General features: G+C 32.9%; 1 pseudogene; it reads left to right on the top strand.

Moving 5' to 3' along the window:
- The first annotated feature begins 2,946 nt into the window (after positions 1–2,946).
- On the top strand, positions 2,947–4,222 carry LOC149568525 (L-lactate dehydrogenase B pseudogene; annotated as a pseudogene).
- The last annotated feature ends 18,155 nt before the right edge of the window (positions 4,223–22,377 follow it).

Raw genomic sequence — 22,377 nt, 5'->3', positions numbered from 1 at the left:
GACAAAACCCTTTAGTCAAAGAAATGTTTTAAATACCCTACACTGACCAAGATTCAGCTTTCAAAAACATGATGTCTATAGCCAAGAATGCCAAATAGGAGGCATGTTTTCTAACTCCTCAAACACTAGTCTTAGTATCATATAAGCAAATAGAATCTGCACAAAGCACACAAATTCATTCATTTTCGTCATGTCAAAACTTAATCCCCTTTTTATTTATGTCCTAAGGAACTTGAGATGGGAAATTTTGTTTTTAATCAATTATTAGTTAAGCATTTGCACATTCACTTCATTGCTAAAACATTGCTTGTCTTCTAAGAAACTAGACATAATTAGAAAAAATGATGTCAGAAAACTAGGAAAATTCATTGAAGCTTCAATTCATGCTCTCAAGGGAAATATGTTAGAAAACTATATAAATAATAGAAGCATTTTTCATAAATGAGAGCTAGGAGAGGTAACATAGAAAGAAAGATTTGAAGGAGCACATTTTGATGAAAGGAAAAGAAATGTCAACAATTGAAAGAACCTATATAAACATCTAAAATCACAATAAAGAGGAAAACCCTAAATACTGGAGCATGGATGGAAGGTTAGTTAAACATTCCTACACAAGTTAAGGTAAATAGTATTTCTAAATGAAGCCAACCCTTTGGACAAATTGCAATGTGAAGTAAGATGACGAAAAATAGGAAAATGGGTGTAGTTTGTGATTGAAAATTACAAAACTAAATCACAGTCAATAATGACTTTTAGGTATTGTAGAACAATGGGTGGATTGGAAATTAAGGATGCAGGAAGGAGAAAAACCCCTTGTATACATGACCGGAGCTGATGGGATAATTGCCAACTCTTCTGCATGTATAGGTTCCTGAGGGTGCACATTGATGGTAACCTCAGACTGCATGTGATTTCCACTTGGTTATTGAAATAAGGAGCTAAGATGGGTTTGTTATTCATGGATTGTGTTGGTCTCAATGCCTCAAAGGTTTTTTAGTTGTGGATTGTGTTGGTCTCAATGCCTCATTAACAAAGTCTTAAAGATATTTCTAAGGGTGCGAGAGCATTGGAAAAGATGGGCCCAATGCTCTTTTTAGCCTTGGTGAAGTAGGAAAGAACATAGGTGAAAGCTCTAGATGTTCGAATGGGGAGACGGTGACGTCTGTAGAAAAAGTTGGAGGAAGGTTGGCAGGTAGTAAACGGGAAGAGGCATAAGAAGACAAAAAAGGATGGGACTTTTGATGTGTGTTTAGTTCATGCCACAGCACGAAAACTAGTGCCTAGGGTAATACACTAAACAATGATTAAATGGTTCTCTAGTATCCAATAATGTTGATTTATTTTTCACAGTGTTACACTTTTTCCTATGTTTTATGAGTGGGAGGTACTTGAGCTTTCACATATGCCTCTACAATCTAAATGTTGGTGGATTTTCATTGGAAAATCAAAAGGTTATGCACATTTTTGTGCAAAAGATGCGCAGGTATAGGGGATGGGTGCAAAAATCAAATGTTGTAAACAAAAATGCACATAAAACAAGATTTTGCAGTGGCCTGGAGGTGATGCAGGTCACTTCTAAATGTTTGATTTACCACAAAAATGGTGCAGCACATGGAATCTAGGATAGTTCTGATTAAACTAAAATTTTCTATTTATTTTTGAAAAATATTCTCATTTGGTTTTTGAGTTTTCTCAATGTGTTTTTCTCAGTAGCGTGACAGGAAATCACATATAACACATCTACTACATGTCTGTCTAACCATGTAATAAGGCACAACTTTCATCTGGTAAATGGCACAGTTAGTTTAGTATCTAAGCAATTAAAAAAATTAATTGTTTTTTCCATTTTTTGAAAAAAACAGTTGTGCAACCTCTACAATTTTGAAAGGTTTCGGAAAGCAGTATCGAGGGTTTTTCAGCCCTTTTTTTCGTACAAATCACTGCTTTTGATGAAGAGGGTTTTGTGAAGGAAGGAAAAGTCATTTTTGGTTAGCTATGCATCTATTCTCCTGTGCGACAGTTCTTGTGACACCTCATGATGGTTCTGAACATTTTTGTGAGCTAGTTGTTTCATGATGTCAATTAAATCGATGGTGTCTAAAAATATTTTAGAGAATGAACCCTGAGCGAGCTCCTAAAAACCAGAGAAAATATGAAAATGTGTACTGTAAATCATGTGAAACTACAAACAAACAAATGAAAATAATTCAGAAAACTAACCGCAGATGAGAATTGGAAGAATTACGCTAGGCTTTGGCAATTACGATCTGGAAAAAAACAGATAAAAAACAAATCTCATACCATTAAATGGAAGAAGTAAAGGATGTGCAGTTGTAAGCCCAAATCAACGACGCCCATTCTGAGAAAACGAGCACAGGCCACGGCAACGAAGGGACCCAGGTGAGAGAAGTAATTGTAGTAAAACATGCACGAGGGACGTCTTGCAGGCTATGCATATGACAAGTAGCAGATGGGTTTTCATTTTTGTGGATTTTATAGAAACAAAATTTAAAAGACTACCAGGAAAGTCATCCGGAACCAATAGAAATAGAAGGAAAATCGAACTGGAAAATAATGGTAAATGGAAATGCATGGCCGAGGAGGATTTTAGTGAGATTGTTTTAACATTCGCTGCAGTCCCAAGGCAACTAGTAATTGAAAAGTGCAATGAAAACATTAGTCCCCGCCTATGGGCGGCAGGGACTAATAATTTAAAAAATAGCAACGTTTCAACCTGAAAGAGCATTATTTGACTGGGTAAAGCCGTACTAGCCCAGTTCTCGAAGATGCAGAAGATGCAGAGAAAGTCTGTGAAAAGCAGTTCAAAAGCTGGTTTCGCCTGTGGTGGGCGGCAATGAAGACCAAAGTGCTCGTCACGAACATGTAGAAGGAAAGCCAAAGTCAGCTTCAGCTTCAGGCCTGCCTATATTACTTGACTCATTTTGTACAAACAAACCAAATCAAAATCAAATCACAGAGGAAGATAGAGGTTTTGATAAAGGAAAAAAAAGAATGGAGAAGGGAAAGAGAAGCACGAGTTATGGCGATCTGGGAATAGACATAGCCGGGAGCTTCTTCAAGCCGATAGAAGGCGTCGGGCCCCTTTCACCCAGCGGAAGAAACACAAAGATCACAGTCGTCGGCGTCGGCAACGTGGGAATGGCTGTCGCTCAAACCATCCTCACGCAGGAGCTCACAAACGAGCTGGTGTTGGTAGACATACAGCCCGAGAAGCTAAGAGGCGAAATGCTTGACCTGCAGCACGCCGCCGCCTTTCTCCCTCGCACGAAGATCGTGGCCGATACCGACTACGCCATTTCCGCTGGATCGGACCTCTGTATCATTACAGCAGGGGCTCGCCAGCGCGACGGGGAGTCCAGGCTGGCACTCGTCGAGCGCAACCTCCACCTGTTCAAAAGCATTGTGCCTCAGATAGTAAAATACAGCCCTCATGCCATACTCCTGGTTGTGTCGAACCCGGTGGATGTTTTGACGTACATTACATGGAAGCTTTCGGAGTTCCCGGCGAACAGAGTGATCGGGAGCGGGACAAATCTGGATACGTCGCGCTTTCAGTTCATGATCGCCGATCATCTGGATGTGAACGCGCAGGATGTGCAGGCGTACATGATCGGCGAGCACGGCGATAGTTCCGTTGCGCTTTGGTCGTCCATTAGTGTCGGAGGAATGCCCGTGCTGAGCTTTCTGGACAAGAATCAGATACCCTATGAGAAGCACCATCTCGAGGCTATTCATCATACCGTTGTTAATAGCGCTTATGAGGTGATTAAGCTGAAGGGGTATACTTCCTGGGCTATTGGCTACTCCGCCGCTAATTTGGCCAAGAGTCTTCTGCGCAACCAGAGGAGGATTCACCCTGTTTCTGTCCTGGCGAAGGGGTTTCATGGGATCGAAGAAGAGGTTTTTCTGAGCCTGCCTGCGCAGCTGGGAAGAGGAGGTGTGCTGGGCGTTGTTAATTTACATTTGACGGAGGAGGAGAGCCATCATCTCAATAAATCCGCGCGGGCCATTCTCGACGTTCAACAGAGCCTTTCTATTTGACGGTTTCGACGCCTTCGCTCTATTTTAACCGTTTATATAGTTAGCCAGTTTTTTTTTCAATTGGCTACATATGCAATAAAGAGAGGAGTGTATATCCTTTTCTTTTGAGTATTCGGCAATGAAATGAATAATTAAAAATTAGGTCTCACCTGAATCTATACATCTCGACTATATGGAATACTACTCTTATCATGCCATCTAAATTTATATTTCTTGATAGAAGACGATCTTGTTCTAGACTTCAATACTAAATCTATAAAGAATCTCTCTATGCCAGCATAATGATAAGTTTACACGGAATGAATATTGTTTTTCTTTTACAACTTTGTGTCATGCATGGTTTTGTTACGATTTTTATTATGCATGGTTTTGTAAGGATTTTTATTATGATTTGAATGAACTTTTTTGCTACATTTTGAATCTCAATATTTTCAAGCAAGTTCTTTCTTTCCTTGTCTTTAAAATAAGGTCGTCATATTTGAGCCACCGTAGTTAAACAAAGCAAAAATCTTGACACTTTCTCAAATGACAATATTACGTAACAAAAGTCTATAAAATTTCAAAATAAATTCTATAAGGGTCCGTTTGGCCATGGGCATAGGAATGGAGAATAGGCATGTAATATTGGGAATAGGAATGGCTATTCCAATAACAGCTATTTTTTGGAATGGTTATAAGCTCATTTTAGAGGCAAAATGGGAATACATATTCCTATTCTCTATTCCCAGTGATGAACCAAACAAAAAATAAAAATTGTATTCCAATTTTTCTATTCCTATTCGATCAACCAAACAGGTCCTAAATTCATACAAACCGATTAAGAATAAAAAATCCATGCAATTTTGGCAAATATGGGGAAGATTTATTCACTAATTTTCTTGACCAATTTCTTTTAACCCATTAGCTAAATCAAGAAGTCAAACAAATATGATGCCTCCAAGCCTTTAGTCAACTCTTTCCTACCTTTTGTGACAATGACAATGACAATAGTAGATAACAAACAACAAAAACCAACAAACATTAAAACATATTCAACAAATAATACTGAGAAGAAATAGAAATTAAAAATTTTAAAAAGTAGCACTACACATGAACAAAATTCTTACAATATAAGGTTTTTATTGCATAACAAAATTCTTACGATAAATAATTTATGCAAGATATGGTTTTTATTGCCAAATAGATGTTACCTTTGAAAGAATGATGAGGAAACAATTAACCACATCTTTATCCAGTGCCCCTTTGCTTTGGAGATATGGTCCCTCATTCTTAGCAAGGCTAATGTAAACCAAATTTTTCCTAGCACTATTGAAAACTGCTTTATCACATGGTCCTCTCCCAACCAAGTTGTGGAGGCCCACAAATCATGGTCTTTAATCCTTCCTCATGTTCTCTAGGATATTTGGAAAGAGCATAACAATAGATTTTTCAAAGATCAAAATATTTTCCCACGTGTGGTCTTCAATAACATTATGACGCCTATTTTGGTGAACTTTATGGTCTATTGTCCCTCAATTCTCTTTCTAAAAAATCCATGCTTTAATGGTAACAACTTGTTTCTATTAGAGCTTGTGGTAGATGGAAGTTCCCTCCAAAGGATTGGATAAAGAAAATTTTGATGCAGTGGCCAAAGATAATCCTAGGCTTTTGTCTCTGGGGGAGCATTAAGAAACCATTTGAGACATTCTCTTATTGTTGCAATGCTCCTCATGGTAAGTTAGTTTAAACACCTTGCAAAATCTATGGCCACCATTTAGGTTCTTATTATTGCTAAGAACTTGGGATTTACTAAAGTTTGGTTAGAAGGGGACCCTTAACAACATTTTTATATGTTTAAAGGGTCTTAATCTCCAATATTAAGTCATCTAAAATATTATCTATAATGCAAAGGCTATTTTACACACTTTTGAAAAATGTTATATATTTCACATGATTATACAGAGTCTAATATCATAGATAACTCTTGGGTAAATGTGGCAGTTAAATCCAACACATCCAAGACATGGTATCTAGAGAGAGATCTTCCTGATGACATCAAGACTCACCTATGATAGAATACATGAGAAAGTTGGAGTTATTAATGACTATTACTATATCCTTTCAACTTGATCAAGTTATGAAAATAAGGAAAGGCAAGTGTCCTTTTGACAGACATTGTAATAATTTCAACTTTATCTCATAGACTTTTTAGGTGAACTCCTCCTCTCCAAGCTTAATAGGTACAATTTTTAGGTATTTGGGGTTACCCTATTGATTATTGTTACATTGGGAATACTATATTTGAGCTTGAAGATGAGAAATTTTTAACTACAACTATAAGAGGTTTGAGGAAAAGAAGGGAACTAGCCTTGTATGACAACCGGAAGGCCTGACCCAAGATGCGGGAAATTTTGCATACATGCAACCTCACCTTGTTCATGGAGCATCTGCACAGAGGTAACCCTACCATTACTAAAAATATTCATAAGGAATGGGATATGTAGAATGGTTATAGTTGATAGGAAAGTTATTGTGGATGAAGAGGTTATATCTATTATTATTGGTATCCCAACTATTGGGAAGAAATTTTATATAGGGATAAAAGTAATAACACAACATTTAATCATTGTTGTATTTTGTTCATCTCCAAGTTTCACTTGTGAATCAATTTGTATCTGTGATTGGTGACATGCACCTAAGGGCCATCTATTTGGCATAATACATGAGATAGAGTGATGAATATAAGGGTGATCCCACAATAATGGGTTCCACTTTTTGACCAATTTTGACACTGAAATCAATATTTTTGCAACAAACGTCACGTTCAAGTGACTATATCTCCAAAACTATAAATAATTTCAAGATAACATAAACTAGTGATTTTGAGTACTTTGTTCCTACTTTGTAACCATATTTTTTAATCTAAAAAAAAAATTATTTATGTCAATTTTTTTTATCTCTACTAAAATGTGGTACATAATAAAATTCAATATTTTAAAAAGTGACAGTCCGTTTGACACACATAACTTTTTTTCTAGAAATGATAATGAAGTAATTCTTTCGGTGTTGGATTTGTAACATCAATATCCAGTGTCTGCATTTGGTTTGGTTTATTTTTGTTGAATATTGTATAGTTTATGAAGTTTTGAAGTGACATGAACTGTAATTCAGACATACGTTCCGTTTGACACAGATAATTTGAAGTCAATTTATCATAAACCATTTTTTTTTTTTCAATAGAAAGGTATCTCAATAAACCAGTGCCTCCATATTTTTCAAAAAAAATTTGACCTAATTTACTAATTTTCCCGAGGTGTCAAAGTCAGTTGATGTTCAATCGGTAATGAACCTATAATGAGTTAAACTCATATTTGAAAGTCTTAATGATTAAATTATGTAATAAAATTATAGTCATTGGAAAGCTTGCTCCGAGTAGCACATTTTGATATTTTTTATTTTATAGTAGGAGATCATTCTTCTGCAATTATGGTAGTCAAAAGAGAAAAAAAAAAAAAAAAGGTTAAAATTTTTGTGATTTTGCATGTTCGTGTGAACATGGCCTTCGTGCGAACACGTTTACCATGTTCGCGTGAACATATGTTCGCGTGAACATGCAAATCATGTTTGCATGAACATATATATCGCATATGTTCGCTTGAACATATGAAATATGTTTGCATGAAAATAATTAAAAAAAGTTCGCACGAACATATGGTAAACTCAATTTCTCATTTTGCAATTTTTTTCATTTTTGTTCGTCCCACTAAAGTGGAACCCATTATTGTGGGTTCACCCATAATATTGCTTGGAAATATACATAATTATTTCTTATTTCTAATATTTATTAGTAATGGAGGGGTGATATTTAAATATTGTATAGGTATGGATGTTCACTACAGACATATATTGTCATGTGGAGAAGGAATAATTTATCATACATGGTGACTTAGTTGTATAGGTGGCAAAGGAAAAATTATCATATTGAGTGAATTATTTAACTATTTTAAATATGAGTGTGGAGTGAGGACCTAGTTCTATACATGGAGGAAAAGGCCATATTAAATGGGGGAAGTGTGTTCATCATATAGGTCCAGAGAGAGAAGTGTTCTTACAAGTGGAATTGTCCATATGCAAGGAGGGAAAAAAAATTCATGTGAGGGTGATTCTGGTACCTTACACCATTCATACATTATAGTGGTATCAGAGCTAGTGATCTTGCTAGCTTCTTGGAATATATTAGATATATGATGAGATCCCACTCATTAGAAACGATTGGGGATTCAAGAATGAAGATGATGTTATTGTTATGATTGTTAACAAGAGGACAACAAAAGCTGAAAGAGACTTTGGAAAAAGAACAACAACAAATCAGCAAAATACTTCAGCTCTTGGCAAAAGGAAAAATAAAAATAATGCTAATCATGTCAATGAGAGGCACCATACACAACATTATCACACACATCTTGATGTAAAAAAAATCTACAAGGTTTGAAAAACACAGTGAACAAGAGCATATGTTCTTAGAGATGCAACATAAGCTGAGACAAGATTGGTTCAATACTAGATTTGAAGTAGAACTACTCTTCAAGGACTATGTAGAATTATGGATGAGACATTCTAAGAGCCATGGCCATACCAATAATGAAAACAAGAAGAAGATCACAATCACTTTTATCATAATAGGAATGCATAAAATTATATGATACATGCAATTTATTTTATGCAAAAAACTTGTATTCAAGTTTGACCTTTCTGTCATTACTAGGCCACTTTTTTCCCATACATATAATATTTTGGTATGATCAATTTCTCCCTGCATAAAGGATCTAAAGGTGTTGTATATTTTTCCTTGTAGTACTTTGGCACATACACACACCAATACCTATTAAATTCGTAAAGAACATTCAAAGTGTTAACGAATAAATAAAAATTCTCATATAAATTATAATCATTTGTTTTCAATTTTAACATTCAAATCAAATTAGATAATTCACAATTCAATTTGGAAGGAGGAAATATTTTACAACTTATCTATTTTTGAATTTTGGAAGAAGAATTTACAACATGGGCAATAAAGATAAAAGAGCAAGTAACTATGCATGAAGAAGAACTCACAAACAAGAAGATAAAAATTGTCTAAAAACTTTAGTAGCATACTAGAGGAGGCAAGGTACACGTGCAATTTTTTTCCAATGCATGTTTAATTTATAGTGTACAATCGTATTCTAGACTTTTTGTATATAGTTAGGATTAGGGTTTATCTAATTAGGAATATGGTAAATCTTAAATGAGGGTTACTATTAACTTAATATTAAGGGTTTATTGAATAATGAATATTTAGGATAAGGTTTTATTAAATAATGATTCAATTTAAATTATGAATACTTAGGGTTAGGGTTTATTACATTATGATTTCTTAAATCATGACTATTTTGAATTAGGGTTCATTTTCATTATGGTCTTCTAAATTATGAATTTATTTAGGATGTAGCCAACTTGGACAACCTACCGAGGTGGGAGAAGGTTCAACCCATGTTCAAACATGTACATGTGCATCTCTCGCAAGTACAATCTCTCTCTAGATTTCTAGGTCTAGGAAAACTTTATATCTTTGATTTTTTTTATTTTAGAGACATTTCCCCTTACAAACTTGCTTGATTTTATTTTTGATATCCTATGTGTGCAGTAGTACATGATGAAAATGTTGGACATGGAGGAAATTGAAGATGAAGAAATGGATATTTAAGAAGGATCATCTAAAGGTTAGATAAAATTGTATTTAATAGTTCATTTGTTGTATATATACACATATGTCCCCTGAAAATACTTTATCTTAAGTCTTTATTTTAATTTTTCTTGCAGCCCAAGATCAAACAACAAATGAGAATGTTAATCTAGCTCAAAGATTCATGAGAAAAATTAATCATAGAAACATAGATCATTTTATTGAAATGGATATAGAAAATCTGAGAGAATATGCTAGTCAACCTACACATACTACGAAGAGGAAATTGAATAAAAAATCTAAAGAAATAATTGTACAATTTGAGAATCTTGATATAGTGGAGAAAACTCAACTATTATTAATTCCACTTCTTATTTAGATGAATTAAAAGAGCCATTGAAACTATTGGATATAGATACAAGTATTAAAAAGAGGAATGAAGGATTTGAGCAATACGCAAAATAAATCCACGAAGCCCTCTAATACTTACTTGTAGAAAACCTATCATAGAGAAGAAAAAGACAAGAGGAGACAAGGGTTTGCTCTAAAAAATATGCAAATATATTCTTAGATAAAGAAAATATGCAAGATAATTACAAAAGATCAATCCTTATACAAGGAGATCGAAACTTGAAAAGGTAACATAAAAGGTAAAAGTCATTTAATAATTACTAACTAAGTATTAAATGTGAATGCAAAAGTGCATAAATCAAAATCTTAAGAAGAGAGAAAAGGTAATTTAATAAATAAAATAAAATTAACCTTTTTCTCTAACACCCCACCTTAAGATGAGCAACAATGTAGTTACAAACAACTTAGAAAGGGCAAGAAAACTACAATGCAATGCTAAAAGAAAAATTGTGTCCCACTAACAAGGCCTAATAAGGTACCCAATCAAAACCAAATCTCTATGAAATGGAGAAATAGAGAAAATCCAATGTGAAAAACTCTACTCCAAAAAGAGATCGTTGAAAACCTAGCGAAGGATTATAGAAGCCTCCAACTAGAGGAATGTTCCAGAAAATAGGAACAAAGAGAAATCATGAAGAAACATTAGTGAAGCATGAAGAAGTTGCAAACTCTATAAAATAATAAACTGCTGATCTATAGAACCTCCTTTGAAATAGAACCTAACCAGGTAGAGAAGACTATAATCTACATCGAATCAAGAAGCAAACAAAGGCAAACAATTGAACTCGAAGATACAGATGGTATGAAACACTAAAGGTTGAAGAGCTAATCAATCAAACCAAGAAATAATGAGAAACAATAGAAGAACCCCCCCCCCCCAATGTAGACAAGGGTGAGGTGAAAGGCAATTGAGAAAATGGGCCAATAACTCTTGCAAACTAGAAAGAACTAAGAACATCGAGAGTGAGAAAGAGGTATAGACACCCATAAAGGCATGTGTAATCGACACATCATGGAGCTAACATCATGGAAGGGACACTCACTTAACAAAGGAAGAGGGCACTAAAAGGCAAGTTCAACTATGACCCCATGGCACTTTATAATGTAATGCAAGTAGAATAAGTCATAGTGATGAAAAAGATCCCAAAAATGCAAGGAGTGACACTTTATCTCAATGTGTCTGCATAAACATGCTTACAAATGATATTAACAATGATCAAAAATGGAAAAGATTTGTTGCAACAGATAGTACAGCCAAAAAGAAGAAATCTCATACCATGAAAATGATCCCTAGACCTAAAACACCCAAAATGTCCACCATAGTGTAATAAAGAAAAAATCATAATAGAAAGAGCTTGGAGTAGAATCTAGAAGACAAACCAATATTTCTAGAAAGAGTACTGAACAAGCTTTCCAAAAATATAATGTTATTGAAAAATAGAATTGGGATGCTCAAGATATGCCCTCCGAAGTGAAAAACATAACACCTAGCTTTAACTTCCCAAAAAGGAAACCAAATTGCATCAAAAACAGAAAATTCCTATGTCATTGTCTCCATCTCGGAACTAGCTTTTTGGCACTTCTTTTGGTTTGAAAAAAGATCTTTATATGCTCATGATACGACCAAAAAACCAATAGCTGGTCCAAAAGGGGACCTGAAGGGCATGTAGGGGCTATGATGTAGTGTTGATGTTAGCACATTACTAGATTAAATTTGATAGTGAGGGGGTCATCCCAGAAAAAAAGACTACCACATGGCATCTGCATGGCAATGGGCCCAAATACCAATACCCCCAAGTAGAGTAGAGGCAGAGCGAAGGTGGAGTCCTGTGGTGGCACCACTAGCAGAGCTAAGGTCATGGTGGTGCTTGGGAAGCCAGTGGTGGCAGGTCAGGAGTCTCTAGGTAGCAACATGGAATCTTCAAGTGGTGACCAAAAATCTATAGGTGACAACCAGTAACTTTTCATAGGTCAATATAACTTCAGCGGTGTCGAAAGGCACCTCTGTAGTGTCGAAAAGCACTACCTGACACTAGAAAAGGGGGCTATGGGCTGAAAAATGGCCTACGAACCTTTTTTTTTTTTTTTTAATTGTAAAAATCACATGGGCAAAATTTTTTTACCTCCTGGGTCAAGATTGTCCAAAATGGACAAACTTTATATGAAAATGGGGGTTTTAACACCTTCTGAGTCTGACCATGAGGTTGATTTGGCTTCAAAGTGATCTGACTTTTAGAGACACTTCTATTTTCACAAAAATACCCAAAAATCTCCATATCTAATCTATCAAACCCTCGATCTCCTTTTCCTCCAAATATTGAACAAGCTATAGCAGATCTAGCTCTAATATCATGAAGGATTTGAGTAAAATGCAAAACAAATCCATGAATCCCTCGAATACTTGCATGTATAAAACTTATCACAAAGAAGAAAAAGACAAGAGGAAGCAAAGGTTTTCTCTAAAAAATATGCAAATGTATTCTCAGATAAAGAAAAGATGTAAAATAACTACAAAAGATCAATCCTTATACAAGGAGATCGAAACCCAAAAGGGCAACATAAAAGGTACAAAGGGTAACCTAAAAGGTAAATTAATTATTAAATGTGAATGTAAAACTGCATACAGCAAAATCTTAAGGGAGAAAAGGTAATTTAATTAATGAAATTGAATTAACCTTTCTCTCTAACAAGGAAGACTTCTAAACTATAAAAAGATATTGTTGAAAGTGTTAAGGAAGTGTTACATTCCATTGGGGAAAAAACTAGATCTATAGATAGATCCATTATATGAAGAGTGATACTATCATCTGTTTTAAATAAGAAAAAATTACAAAACAGATAGATCTCTTCACTATCATAAAGTCAAAAATAAAAGTTGGAAAAGAGTCAATGGGTTGGAATATGTAGAGGATGAGATACCTGCTGGAGAATCTATGTCAAATTTTTGTAAATTGATTAAACCATATATACGTCGTGCTTTTTTGTGCTACGTGGAAACTAGAACAGTTTCAAACACTAAGAGAAAGTTTCCCAATTGGAACAATTTTATTTGTTGTTGACTTTGTAGAGAATTACTCTTTCATTTTTCAAAAACAACTTCAAGTGGAATACTACTTTACAAAGTAGGTTACTATTATGGTTCAAGTATCTTATCAACATGCACAAATTGATTTGGATGGTGTAGAAAGTATAGATCAAGCATGAGTCATTAAAAAATAGTATCACTTTTACATTAGTGATGACAAAGAACATGACACACATTTTGTGGAACATTGTCTTAAGACATTTTTTGAATATTTGAAAAATAAAGGCATAAAAATAGAAAAACATTTTGTATGGTTAGATGGATGTGCAACATAATTTAAATCAGCTAGATCATTTGATGCATTATGTAGATATCATCAATACCTTAACATACCACACATTTGGAGTTTTTTCGAGAGTGCACATGGAAAGGGTGAGCATGATGGTGCAGGAGATTGTATCAAACATGCTTTAAGAAAGTATCAAATGGACTATAAATGATATCGTATTAATAATTCTCATGATGTGGTTGAGTGGTGCAAAACACTTTTAATGGTACATAGATAACACTTCATCACAAGTGGATCAAGTCATACCATTCAGATTGCTTTGGGAGGTATCAGGTATAAATTAATTTGAATATTTAAATTGAATCAAATTTATATTTAATATGTTAGGTGATAACTAAATTATGTACACACATGTTTAAAACTCATTTTTAATATGTATGTATGGACCTTACATTCAGGTGTCGATAGAAGATCAATGCATCCATGCAAGAAGGTAGAGAAGACATGATCTTTGCATTCAGTTATGACTACAGATAGTAATGTGCAGTCATTGTACACAAGAGAATACTCATGCTTTTGTCCTAATTGGATTGATGAAAACTATGATGGTTGCATTAGTCAAGAACCTTGATATGTGGGTGAATGGACTTTGAAGCCACTAGATGCTATCAATATGAATAATTTTGAGGATGAAAACTATGATGATATTCCATTGATTTCTAGTGATTATGACCATATTTCAAGATTGATCAAAGTTTGTATGTACGTATGTATACATGTATTTGTTTCATAATTTTGGTTAATTAATATAATATATACTCATGTACATGACACATGAAATTTATACATATACTTCATATTGGCAATGTTTTTGTAATCATGACATAATCTAAAAACATAGAAGGTGTTTAGCTATTATTTATTGTGTTGCACCATACAAAGAGAGAAGCTAACAAAGACTAAAATAAGTGATGGAATTATGTTTCCCACAGGTTAGTATATAGTTGAATCATGTATGTACATCTTTTTTTTTTTATGAATTCAAATTTATTAACTTATTTGATTGATGTGTGTGTGTGTGTGTGTGTGTGTGTGTGTGTGTGTGTGTGTGTGTGTGTGTGTGTGTGTACATATATTCAATAATTAATTAATTAATCTATATGATATTTTTCAATGTGTATGCAGGTTCTATTGTTGTACAAAGAAGATATTTGAAGCAAAGAAGAGTACTTAAAAATAGGATTCATTTCACTAATTATCAACCTAACAATAAGGTATATCAGTATAGTAACCATGTTATTGTCACTAGTCTAACTCTTCATCTAGTCAAAGGACCTAGAATATGTAAGTGAAGGCTCAATATTGATGATCATGGGAAAATATTAAATGTTATCTAACGATGAGCTAACCCACTTGATACGAGATAGAAACAACTTATAATTTGAAACAACTTGAACATTTTGAAATTTGGTTGAACTATTTGAAATTTGAAATTTGATTGAACTTGATCATTTTCAATTTTCAATTTGGTTTAACTAATTATATTGAATGTACTCTTTCATTTAACTTGTCAAGTTTAAATTGTGATTTGTAACTTACTATAGAACTTAGGAATTCATATGCAACTAATTAGGACATGTGCCTTGAGGGGAGGAAATTCAAACACTTATCTTGAGGGGATGAAATTAGGACTTGTGACTAATTATATTAAACTTTTACTCTTTCATTTAACTTTTCAAGTTTAAATTTTGATTTGTAACTAATTACAACATGTGCTTTGAGGGGAAGAAATTCGAACACTTATCTTAAGGGGATGAAATTAGGACTTCTAACTAATTATATTGAACTTTTACTCTTTTGTTTAACTTGTTAAGTTTAAATTGTGATTTGTAATTAATTATAGAAATTAAGAACTGTATGCAACTAATTAGGAAATGTGCCTTGAGGGGAAGAAATATGAACACTTGTCTCAAAGGGATGAAGTTAGGACTTGTAACTAATTATATTGAACTTGTACTCTTTCATTTAACTTGTCAAGTTTAAATTGTGATTTGTAACTAATTATAGAAATTAGGATGAACTATACATTTACTCTTTAAGAATTATGTAACTAATTAGGATATATGGGTCAGTGCAAGAAGTTGGGTCTCACTTTTGGCCAAAAAGTGGAAGTGTTTTTCCTGTTTTTGAATTTTTTTGTCAATTGATGTCAAAATTTGAGGTATTTAGAGATTGAATATAAAAAAACTTAAGAAATAAAATTTTTAGTGTTCGGAATCTAGTTTTTAAATATCTAATTTATTTGTGTACCCATATGATAGATTTTTTTTGGGTATGGATCTTTAAAAACCACTTTTTCAAAATGCCTATTTTAGGACCATACCACACTCATGTATGGACACTATAATTTGACACAAATAAATGAATTTTAGCAAATCCTTTTAAAGGGAGTTACCTAATACACCTAAGATTGATGACAATATTTTTCCTTAATTTTTTATTATTAATTATTAATTGGCTATAAAGGTAAATTTTAAAACCTCTTGTGTATGGACCATAATTTGATCAAAATCTCACTTTTTTCAAAAAAAAAATTAACATCAAAAGAATTGTATGTAGATTGATGACATATAAATTAATTTAAGAAAAATTATAAAATTAAAAAGTTATTAAAGTTTTAGTGAATGTCACTTTTTAACATTTAGGAGATAGTTTTGATTAATAAATAATGGAAAAATAGCAAATAAACTAATAACACTATAAAATTTATATTTTTGAAATTAGAACAATAAGACCTATAATGGGTTTTTGTCTCATCAAAAAATTTAATGGGGACGACTATAAAAAATGACGACAATACTAGAAATTGTCAATTAAATACTTTAGATTAAAAAAAAATCATAAAAGCATTGCTTGGTGGGACCAAGCCTATGCCATGCTTTTCCCCAAGGAAAAACCCCATGCAAAAGTTAGGTGCCATACCAAATTCCTGCTCATGTCTCAAGAATCAGGCACCCAATTTGTAATTCAAAAATCGGGTGCCTGATTGCTTTCAACTATTGTATTTGATTGCTTATAAATTGGGTACCCGATTTATAAACAAGTACTCGATTTTTAAAGAATCGGGTACTCAATTTTTAAGAAATTGGGTACTCATTTCTAATGTACCCTTTGGACCCCAAAAGCTACCCCACAGACTGAGTTTCAATGATTGAAATGATTGAATAACAATTTCGATCTATAACAATGAATTCTTTCATGCTTATTCTATTTTCTTGTCCTCTTATACAATTTGCAAGCTACTAATTCAAATTCAAAATTGGTGCAAACATGGGATCAAAACAATGAAGAAAGAAGAAAGAAAAATTTCTGACAGATGAGGAGATTATAGTAAATAAAGAGAATGAAACATGATGTCAATGAGAGAGAAGACAGAGAATTAGAGACTTGAACAATGTTTCAAAGGAGAAAGACATTAAGGATACCACAATGGATGAAGAGGTCAAAGAAGACAACCCAATACAAGAAAATGTAGGTGCACATTTTAATCATGCATTCAATATAGGTGTGTCTCCAAACCCTCGAATTTTCTCTCGTGATGAAATTGGTGATTTTTTAGAAGTAGGTTACGATTTAAACGATTTAGATTTTCTTCATGAGAAGCAATTGTCAAATGATCATGCATAAAAAAAATCCAATTGAAATGCATGCCCCGAAAGAAATACCAAGAAAATTTGAAAATGATATTCAAATACCAAATAACAATGAAAATAGTAAAGTGTCTAAAAATGAAAATTGAATGAATGTAGACATAGAAACACCAACTACTAAACAAACATGTCAGAATGATAGTAAACTGTTTGAACATAATTTTCATATTCCTAATGATGTGTTAGATAATCTTGAGGGATTGGTTTCATAGAGATAAACTAGGACACATGCTAATAGATTGTATAGGCATTTTTTTTTATAATAAGAAATTTGGGTTTCAATGTCAGCTAATGTTGCAACTAATTAAAATGTCTAAAATGCGAAAAGCAATGAGAAGGTTGGGAATGTATGCAAAACCCAAGAATAAAAATGATTCTTTAAAACAAGTTGTATCCACTGTTGCTAGTGCCTTTGATGTTATCGAAAAGAGAAGTCGGTCTAAAGATAAGAATGCAGCACGATGAGCAATAACAACAGCTTTAGTTAACAAATCAACATCTAACAAAAGATTGATTAGCAACATAAGTGGATATCTTAATGTGAATCGTAAGAATTTAGAAAGAGCTATAAAGAGAAGGGTTAACTTTGAATGTGATCCAGCAAATATTTTATTGACTTGTAGTGGTAGACTCCCGATATGTGATATGAAACTTACTAGTGAAATCAAAAGTTTGATTGAAAATTTTTGGCATGATAATACAAGAGTATTACCTAATTCAAGAGATGTTCTTAAATTGAGAATTGGGTCAAAAATATGTGATCCACATCCTAAACACCTTTTGGACATGACTCAAACTAAATTGTTTTAAAAATTTGTAGATGGTAAGGTATTAAATATTAACATTAGTCAAAAATCTTTTGAAAAGTGTAAACCATGGTATGTAAGGATTAACAAGGAAAGAATCACATGTTTTTGTAAAACTTATATTCAATTTTGTTACCATTATGATCTATTTCGATCTATATGTGATACCATGCATAGTAAAGAGATGTTGCAGGAATGTGGTATAAAAATACCACCTCAAACTATAAAATATGTCATATCAAGTTTGTTTTGTAAGCCACCTAATGATCAATACTTTATTTTCAATTCATGTCTTTCTAGTACATGTGATATGTGTGGCAATCTTTCTTTGTTAGATGAATGTTTGCATGAAAATGCTTTGACTACTTTTGGACAACAATTAGTTGAGGTAAAAAGATTCAAAACTATTGAATATCCATTGAAGGATGGGAAGATTGGAAGAAGGTGTGATCTAGTTATAGATAAAGTTAGTTGTCATGCATTTATGGATGATTTTAAGAGTATGATCATACCAAAATATGTTAAACACTCTCAATATTCTTGATGGCTTGATGGACAATTTCGCATATGTAAGAATACATTTCCAATTGGTACTATACTTTCAGTTGTTGACTTTGCAGAGAACTAGACACTTGCACTGCAAGAAGAGGTACAACCACAATATTACAATTTAGTGAAAGTAACAATTTATGTTCATATAGTTCATAGGCATACACCTAATAGTACAAAGAAGGATCAAAAAATATTGAGAGAGTACCATTTTTATATAACTCATAATCAACTCCATTCATCTGAGTTTGTCCAATATTGTTTCAAGATCTTTTATGATAATTTAAAAGAGAGACAAATTCAAATGACACAACATTGGATATGGTGAGATAATTGTATAGGACAATTCAAGAATACCAGAATGTTCTATTGGTTGAGTAGGACACATAGGCAAACTAACATCCAACATGTGTGGAGTTTTTTTGAGGGTGGACATGGTAAAGGAGAACATGGTGGTGTTAGTGCATGCATGAAGAGAGCCCTTAATAGAGAGAAATTAAAATTTGAAGAAAAAGATAAATTCAAAAATGCACATGAGATATGACTATGATACAATTAGTGGGTCAGCTAAATGGCATTCATTTAGGAGTTCAGATTCTAACACTTGGACTATATGGACTAGGGAGCTTGCTTGTTTTTGTCAATTTTGTCTTGCAAGTGAATGGGAAGAATGAGACAATACACAATGGGTTGAAGATTGGCAACAAAGATCATTAGCACCTACTGACATGCATTTTGAAGATGAAATAGTAAATGAAGGCTAGAATGTTACTTTTGCATCAGAAGACTATGATCATATTTCAGACCTCATAGAACCTAGTATGCACAATTTAATTAGATTTTTTTGTGATCTCGTGCTTCAATTTATATAATTTTCATATGTACACTCATGTGATTAAAATGTTTCTATACTTTATCTTATCTTGTAGGACATGTTTATGTTGTTATTGCACCTAGTGATAATGATGAACATACTGAGTATTGGCTAGCTAGATGTGTGGAACCTAAGAAAAAATTGCCATGTCATCAAGTAGACGATGATGGTTTTGAGTATCCAATTGGGTTTGTAGTTGTAGCTAGCACCTAGCTACGTAGATACCTAACAAGAAGAAATGGTTTGCCAACATTTGAAGACTACCAAATTGAAAATAAGATTTTACACTATTCTCATTTGGTTGTGGCAACAAATATCAAATTAGAAAGATACAAAGGGAGACCTGCCAATAAGGTATTATGGACAATTTCAATGGATGAGCATGAGACAATCATAGATGCATTGCAAAAGAGAGAGGATGCAGATGGTATAGTGGGATGACTACATTTAAATCAAACACATGTAAGTTTTTTCATTATTGTATTATGTGTGTGTGTGTGTGTGTACTTATATAATTCAATTACATGTATGTTTGTGTTGTCAATATCAATTTAGAGAACTTATATACCTCTTATTCAGGTCTCAATTACAATTTATGCAAATTTAAATGTTAAAGTGGATCGAACATCAACATCTTGTGCAATTTCACATAGTAAGTACATACAAATTACACATATATTTACATAGTTCAAATACCTTGAATATTAATTTATGTGTTTATTAACATGTGTTTTTGTTTTACAATTTTATTTTATAGGACCTCATTTGAAGAGATGTGTTGAACCAATTTTATGTTTTGAGTTCACTGAACTATAAATATATCATTGACATTGTTTTACATATATTGTGAAATATGTTGTACAAACTAATTCAAAAATGAGAGTTTACTTCTATTTGAAAGTTAAAGGTATGCACTTGATAAATTATAAATTAATTGTAAATTTAAGTAATGGCCTCCTATTTTGTTCCATTACTTTTACATTCAAGCATGTTTCATTTAATGTTTTTTTGAAGTTTCAAATTACTATTGATTGTAATATTAAAAACAAATCCCTTGTACATGATAATTTAAATATCATTACTCATTGTATTGATTATATGTTAGATCATTACTCATTGTATTCATTGTATTGATTATATCTTACATTACCAAATAACAAATTAAAATCACTTATGATACATTGTTAGGTACATTATCCATACATGTGTGTCTTAAGGGGACATGGGAGTCCTAATATGTCATAATAATTTCTATACATTTTAATAATTCTTAATATGTTTACTAGTACATAATAGGTATTATTAGGTGATAATGAGTCTTACATTACCAAACAACACATTAAGATCACTTATGATACATTGTTATGTACGTTGTCCATACATGTGTGTCTTAAGGGGACATAGGAGTCCTAATAGGTCATTATGTCTATTATAGGTTATGATAAGTATTCATATGTTTACTACCACATAATAGGTCTTATTAGGTAATAATGACTCTTACATTACCAAACAACATATTAATATCACTTATGATACATTTTTAGTTACATTATCCATACATGTGTGTCTTAAGGGGACATAGGAGTTCTAATAGGTCATTGTGTCTGTTATAAGTTATGATAGGTATTCATATGTTTACTAGCACATAATAGGTCTTATTAGGTGATAATTAGTCTTACATTACCAAACAACACATTAAGATCACTTATGATACATTGTTAGGTACGTTATCCATACATGTGTGTCTTAAGGGGACATAGGAGTCCTAATAGGTCATTATGTCTATTATAAGTTATGATGGGTATTCATATGTTTACTAGTACATAATAGATCTTATTAGGTGATAATGAGTCTTACATTACCAAATAAGATCACTTATGATACATTGTTAGGTACGTTATCCATACATGTGTGTTTTAAGGGGACATAGGAGTCCTAATAGTTCATTATGTCTATTATAGGTTATGATAGGTATTCATATGTTTACTACCACATAATAGGTCTTATTAGGTAATAATGACTCTTACATTACCAAACAACACATTAATATCACTTATGATACATTGTTAGGTACATTATCCATACATGTGTGTCTTAAGGGGACATAGGAGTCCTAATAGGTCATTATGTCTGTTATAAGTTATGATAGGTATTCATATGTTTACCAACACATAATAGGTATTGTTAGATGATAATGAGTCTTACATTACCAAACAACACATTAAGATCACGTATAATACATTGTTAGGTATGTTATCAATACATTTTTTAATCTAGTAAGTCAATTTTATTTGTATGAATCTCAATGCATAAATTTGATGTGATATTTATCCAATAATGCTCTATAGATAGTTAAAATTATTGTTCATCTTGCATATATACTTACAAAATGCGTCATATGTTCATGAATAAAATATGTCAGAATAAAGAAAATGGTTTGAATATACTTAAAACATGATGAAACATAATAATATATACTACATACACAAGCATGATAAGAAGTCGTAAAAAAATAGTACATGGTCTAACATACGTCATAACATGATCTATGAAGTGAAAAAATACATGGTCTAACATACAGTTTTAATTGTCCTAACACAAAGTGTATACATCATAAACAATATACATCATAAAAACACAATCTACAGGTGCCAACAAGACCTAATCTATCTGATTGAATGTCCTCTTTACTCCATGCAAAGAGGACTCAAATGGATCATCAAGTGTAAGATGAGACATCTCGTCATGTCAGACACCCTGTGAGGTAGATGGATCACCCAGTGTAACATGAGGCACATCTCATCATGTACATGCTTAATTGAGATGGGTCTCAAAATCTAGCTTGCAAATAAATTAAATATTCACTACATAATAAAATAAATACCACATGAGATGGGTGTCCCTCAGTAACGGGAGGAGGCACACTATCAAAACCACCAAATGCAGT

Source organism: Cupressus sempervirens, chromosome 3, assembly GCF_028749045.1.
Source record: "Cupressus sempervirens isolate cs-2001-9-10 chromosome 3, ASM2874904v1, whole genome shotgun sequence".
In the NCBI taxonomy this organism is placed as follows: domain Eukaryota; kingdom Viridiplantae; phylum Streptophyta; class Pinopsida; order Cupressales; family Cupressaceae; genus Cupressus; species Cupressus sempervirens.
Note: the sequence above shows the minus strand (reverse complement) of the source record. Positions and strands in the feature narration are given on the sequence as shown.